Source organism: Macrobrachium rosenbergii, chromosome 26, assembly GCF_040412425.1.
Source record: "Macrobrachium rosenbergii isolate ZJJX-2024 chromosome 26, ASM4041242v1, whole genome shotgun sequence".
Classification (NCBI taxonomy): Eukaryota; Metazoa; Arthropoda; class Malacostraca; order Decapoda; family Palaemonidae; genus Macrobrachium; species Macrobrachium rosenbergii.
In genome coordinates, this window is record NC_089766.1 from 45,668,724 (window position 1) to 45,674,796 (window position 6,073).

General features: G+C 35.7%; 1 long non-coding RNA gene across 1 annotated transcript in view; it reads right to left on the minus strand.

The window, feature by feature from the left end:
• Positions 1-3,349: 3,349 nt before the first annotated feature.
• Positions 3,350-6,073, minus strand: part of LOC136852759 (uncharacterized) — a 3,345-nt gene continuing 621 nt past the window's right edge. Inside the window, exon 2 of the long non-coding RNA XR_010857249.1 lies at positions 3,350-4,267. This is a non-coding gene — a long non-coding RNA (uncharacterized lncRNA). The remainder of the gene's footprint in view (positions 4,268-6,073) is intronic.

A 6,073-nucleotide genomic window follows, 5' to 3' on the forward strand; every position in this document is an offset into this window, starting at 1 on the left:
TTTTAAATAATTCAAGCACTCTACAGTCCACAAATTTCAACTTCATCTTTTTCCAATTCACCATTTTAAACAAGTTGAAATTAATTTCAGATTCTGTAAAACGAACACCTCTAAAATCTATAGTTTCTATCCAACCCAAAACAATACATTTTTAACGGGCACCTCACTCCATGTTCGTTAAACTTACCTTTGTTAAGTTCTACAACAACTTCTTCGGATGATTTATACAAACATTCGTCCACTGTTTCCTTCGAAAAACTCATTTGAAGCAGATCACCTGGAAGAACGTGAAACATGTCAGTGACATCTTGAAATGAATATAGAATTTCGATCAAAGGCCAAGCACTGGGACCTATGAGGTTATTCAGCGCTGAAGACGGAAATTGACAGTAAAAGGTTGGAAAGGTGTAACAGGATTAAAACATTGCAGCTGCACTATGAATCAATTATTAGGAGATGGCCGAGGAAAGTAAGATGGAAAACAGAGAACATGAACGGAGGTACAGTAAAAAGAACGAAGGGGGTTGCAAGCTAGGGGTCGAAGGGTCTTTCTCAATGAAGGAGCCTGTACACTTTTATCGAAGTCACATTCCTAAAATTGCATTTAATCTTATCACCACTAAGTGTTCAAGTAATGAAAAATCTATCTACGATGCAAATTTCAAAACAAAGCTTTTGAGCAAATTGTTCCCAACATATCAAGTTATCAGAAACTTTACACCTACTTTCAAAACATCGAATAGGCTTCTTGAAGTTCTACAGAATTCTACAAAACAGCTGCAAGGTGACTTACTATATACCTGAAGCCACCCTTAACTTTAAAACAAAGCTTTTGAGCAAATTGTTCCCAAGATAAGTTATCAGAAACTTCACCTACTTTCAAAATATCGAATAGGCTTCTTGAAGTTCTACAGAATTCTACACAACAGCTGCAAGGTGACTTACTATATACCTGAAGCCACCCTTAGCTATGACAAAGTTCGTGCTTGACCCCATCATATTTAATAGTCTCACTTAAAAAGGCTAGCTGTAGTACTGTCTACTAGATTACATGTATTGTTAATGGATATTTCCATCTGTGTTCTTTGAAGTCAAAGTGGCTTTTACAAGTACCCAGACCTGTGAGTTGATTGTCATTTCATACTGGAATAGCTAAACAAGCTGTGTAAACGCACTTTCCTGCGGTAGTTCCTGAGAGATTCAATTTAGTCATTCTCTGCATCTTATACAAGATCAGAATCCCCCTCCCCCACTTTCGTAAATTGTCACGAATCAAATGGAAATGTATTTTCAGCAATTCATTACATTGTGTCATCAGAAATGATGTGATTTTGTACAGAAACTGAGGCCCTTGAAGTGGGGGAAAACTTTGCAAAATCACTAAAAGCACCTACAACTGGGAATACCTAGCCACTTCATAAACAAAATAGCTATTCATTACAGCAACCGGTGTGGCATTACTCATTTTGGCTCTTTCAGAAATCCCATGAACTTTACTTAAGCTGTACTGTAGGTGTCACCACTCAATTCTTGAATAGTTTCAGTACTACCACTAATTTTTTATTTCAGTTTCCTAATTCTCTACTCTTGCATTCATATCCGTAGAATGAAGAAGAATCGAAGAGTGTTGCACCCTAAATGAATGGTCTTAAAAACTACAACAGAATTTCATATTGCTAAATACCTCAAGACTCACCCGTGATAATCCAGGTTTTGAGACCTTAACCCAGTAGCCGTTTCTCCACCACTCTGTTTATGGGAGTCCGTTCCGTTAGCTCTCATATGGTTCGTCAGTTTTCGTGCAGTTCTTGAAAAGCTACTTCTCATGCGTCGTAACTCCCTCAGTACCTCCTTGTTTTCACATCTCCTTGGTTATTGCAGCTACCTGCTGAATAGTCTAGTGGCTCAAAGTACTTTTCTAATGGGCATATCTTCCTTGCAGCCTGGTTCCAATAATCCTTACTCCTCTGTGATCCTTTGCGTCGATATACTTACAAGCAGTTAATTAATGGTGGATTCGTAAAAATTTCTTTAACATTTCTTGCTTTATTTTGTCCAGTTGCTCCAGGAGATAAAATACTCCAACACCACCAGTTCATTTCTGTCTTTGGTACGTGGGTAGTTGGTTAACATTGTCAATTTTTCATTTTTTTATATTGTTACTTAATACAGGTTTCCATTAGTATGAAAGAGGTTCAAGTGTTTAGGTCTGTCCTCCTGATAGTCTGGTTCTCACTGGGTGACTTAAAAAAGCGTATTCTAGAATTAAAACCGCTTCCATACTCTTTTCTTAAACTTCGCACTTTTTCCTGTGGCAATTGATCAACGATATGACAGTTTCAGGTGCAATTATAGTCTCTTTGCCTGTGATCTTTCTGACACACTTATTGCTTTCATACTACTGTATTATGAGGTATCTGTCAAGGCCTAGGCACTTGTAGCTCGGCACACCTTAGTCGTGGATAAAGCAGCTTAGCAAACCTCCAGTCGTGGACGTGTGGGCAAATGGCGTGAGTAACTGGCAAGTTAATTTCCCAAGCCATCAGCTTACTAGAAGAATAATGGCTTGCCAGTTCTGCTAATTTCCCCAAGGACACAAGGGTCTTACTGCTGCATTGCACAGGGATGCACTGCTTCTTCCACTGGTGTTACCCTGCATAGGGGTTCGACCCACGGGTGGTGAGATCCACACTAGATCCGTACCAGTGGCTGTTGTCATCCTAGGGCGGAAAGGGCTCCTGGTAACGCTCCTGGTAGAGGCGTGGTGTTCCCCAGGAAGTTAGTTTGTGCCTCGTGAGTTTAGTGCTCAGGGTGTTACATCCATACTTGCCCGTCCCTGGCCTGGGTAGGGCTGGCTGTTGAAAGTCCATTTGTGGCCAGTGGTCTAGGATCCAAGAGAACTCATTTTTTTACATTCGGGGTCCCTGTGCCTTCAGAAAGATTGGCTATCTGAAGGGAATCCTTTGAGATAGTACCCAACAGAGATCTACATTTTAATTTTCTTTCCTTTCCCCCAGAAGTAACGTAGCAATGAACCTGCAACGGAAAATACAAAAACTCAATTGAAAGTTAATAACTTGACTCTGAAATGAATTCTGAAATTCCCTTCATAAGCTCAGCAAGATATGTCACCCATGTTCCTCCTGAAATTACGTGGATAAAAATAAACTTACCAGTTTCAATTGTCGATTCCTGCCTTATCATGAATGTCGAATAACATTCGCCCTCGACGTCAATTGTCTTAATTTCTTGTTAGAGTGGTTCCTGGTTCGCCCTCGAAGCGTTTTGGTGCAAACAAAAGTTTCGATACATCTATAAAGGCGATTTGGTACAACCCTGTTCGTTTCCACACAAACGATTTAAACAGCTGAACTTATTTCTTCAAACATTTACAAGTTTATAAAAAATGTCGCATTTTCGTTAAATTTATAGGTACTAAAAAAATTTATCCCTTACAATAAACTCGTAAGATCGAAGTATACATGATTCAAATGTCTAATACGTTTTGCAACAATCGTACATTGCTTGTTATTCTACTTTACTTTCAATGGTTCGCAAATATAAATTTTCAAGGTTATAATAAATATACTTAATTATTTCGCGATACTGCTTTACTACAAAAACAATATAAAAATCGTTAATCACTAGTTAATTTTCAACTTTTTTTTTACTCGATAATTCCGCAAATATAAATAATCAAGGGAATAAGTAATTATCTACTGATTTCGCAAAACCAATTCATTAAAAACTAGACATTAAAAATCAATTACTGCTTAATTTTCCTACTCGTTTTACTCGGTAATTTCGTCAATCTGAATTTTCAAGGGTATAAGTCATTTATTTACTGATTTCGCAATACTGATTTACTACAAAAAAAAAAAAGTATTAACATACTTAACTTAAAGGTTCCTAAATATTTACTGACGACAATGTTTACTCCAGAGATAAAAGGCCCATTAACACTAACACAAAACAATACTTTCGCAAGAATAGACCACGTATCAAATTTCGCTTTTATTGAGTGACATATCTAAGTTTCTGTCAAGGAATTAGGTTAAGCTTATCAAATGCTGTATCTGTATTTATCGCTTTGGGAGGGTAGGGAAGCGCCTTGTTACACGCTGTGACGTCATTAGTTAAAACTATTACGATTTTCTTTTACCGGTTTATTCAGTAACTTAATAACTTGACCGATCTATTGAAAGGCTGAGAGTTGTATCAAATTGCCTTAATGGATGTATTGAAACAATTGGAATCCAAACCTTGTCTGTAAAAATAAAAAAAATATACATTAATGCTACATTCACTATTTCTTAGGAAAATGGGTTCGATACAAATAATAATTACAAATGATTAAGTCCCCTATTGCAAAGAGACTGTACTATATAATTCCTCAAAGTTATAAACATATGGGGCAATGAAAAACACTTATTGCAGTAAAGAACTGAGTTATTTGGCACATTATGTACTTCAGCGCTGGTTGTAAATTTCTCTCTTCGTGACACCTTGCTGGTGTCGTGGTACAAAACATTAAAAATACCTAAATACCATTCAGTAATGTCCAGCGTAACTGACAGTAATTATCGTTATTATTTCTGATAGTGAAGACGATCTTGATTGTCCGATAACTCAGAATCTAGGCACACTGGCTAACTGTAGCAAAATAATAAGCATCGTGTCATTTCCTTTATAAATGACTTTTGAAATGCATTTTTTAAAAATAAAATGTCAATTTTTAGCAAGGTTCATTTCCGCTACTTAATACAATAAATTGCAAGGTTATTTAGTGTAATAAAATATAATACATTGCAAGGTTGTTTAGTGTAATAAAATATAATACATTGCAAGGTTATTTAATGTAATAAAATATAATACATTGCAAGGTTATTTAATGTAATAAAATATAATACATTGCAAGGTTATTTAATGTAATAAAATATAAAACATTGCAAGGTTATTTAATGTGTAATAAAATATAATACATTGCAAGGTTATTTAATGTAATAAAATATAAAACATTGCAAGGTTATTTAATGTAATAAAATATAGAACATCGCAAGGTTATTTAATGCAATAAAATATAATACAGTCCAAGGTTACTTAATGGAATAAAATATAATATAGTGCAACGGTTTAAATAAAAAATAAAATGCCTTCGTTACTACTCAAACTTTTATCTAAACATTCTCTGACATCTGAGGGTATTACCCTAGTTAGGCAACCGTAACATTGAGAGAAAAAAAAAATAGTTTAAACCAAAGCAGGTTCCCTCACTTTTAACCTAAGTCCCTCGTTTTGGGGTATTTCCTTTGATAGCCAATCGGTACAATGAGGAAAACGAAGATTTAGCGAAAAGTCAGTCAGGTATGTTGAAAATTATGGTTTTTCTGCAGGTAATTATCCATTATCTTAATTAGAGAACAATTTAATTATTTAATTGGGAAAATTGGTATATTTGCTCACTAAGTACGTAGCCTATAGTCAGTGCTACTGATACGGAAACATCAATACATCTAAACTATTTTTTGATGGTTTTTTCGGTATCAATGTAAATTATGGCCATGAGACTGATGTCACTTAAATTTTACTTTATCCTTAAACCCTTATTCTAAATTGCACTTAATGCATTTTTCAATTTGGGGTGGTCAAGAACATTTACTCTCGTTTTACTTCCGATTCCTCATAACCTAAGATGGAAAGGGTCTTTTAGTTGCCCAGAACCCAGAGGTCCACACCAAGCCCATCAACACCTCACCACCCTTACTACAAAAGGTCTGTTATGAATCCTGAACCGTACCTACCGTCAACAGCCTCAGAATTTTGAAAAAAAAAAAAAAAAAAATTGAAATCGACCTTCTGTAGCTGACCACCCTTTACAATGAAAGGTCTGTCATGGTTCTTGAAACATGCTTACTGTATTTTTAATAGCGCCAGAATTTTGGGGAAAAAAAACCTGGAAAATCTACCTTCTATACCTGACCACCATTACAACAAAAGGTCTGTTATGGACCGTGAACCGTTCTTACAATCGACAGCCTCAGAATTAAAAAAAAAAAAAAAAAAATTGGAAATC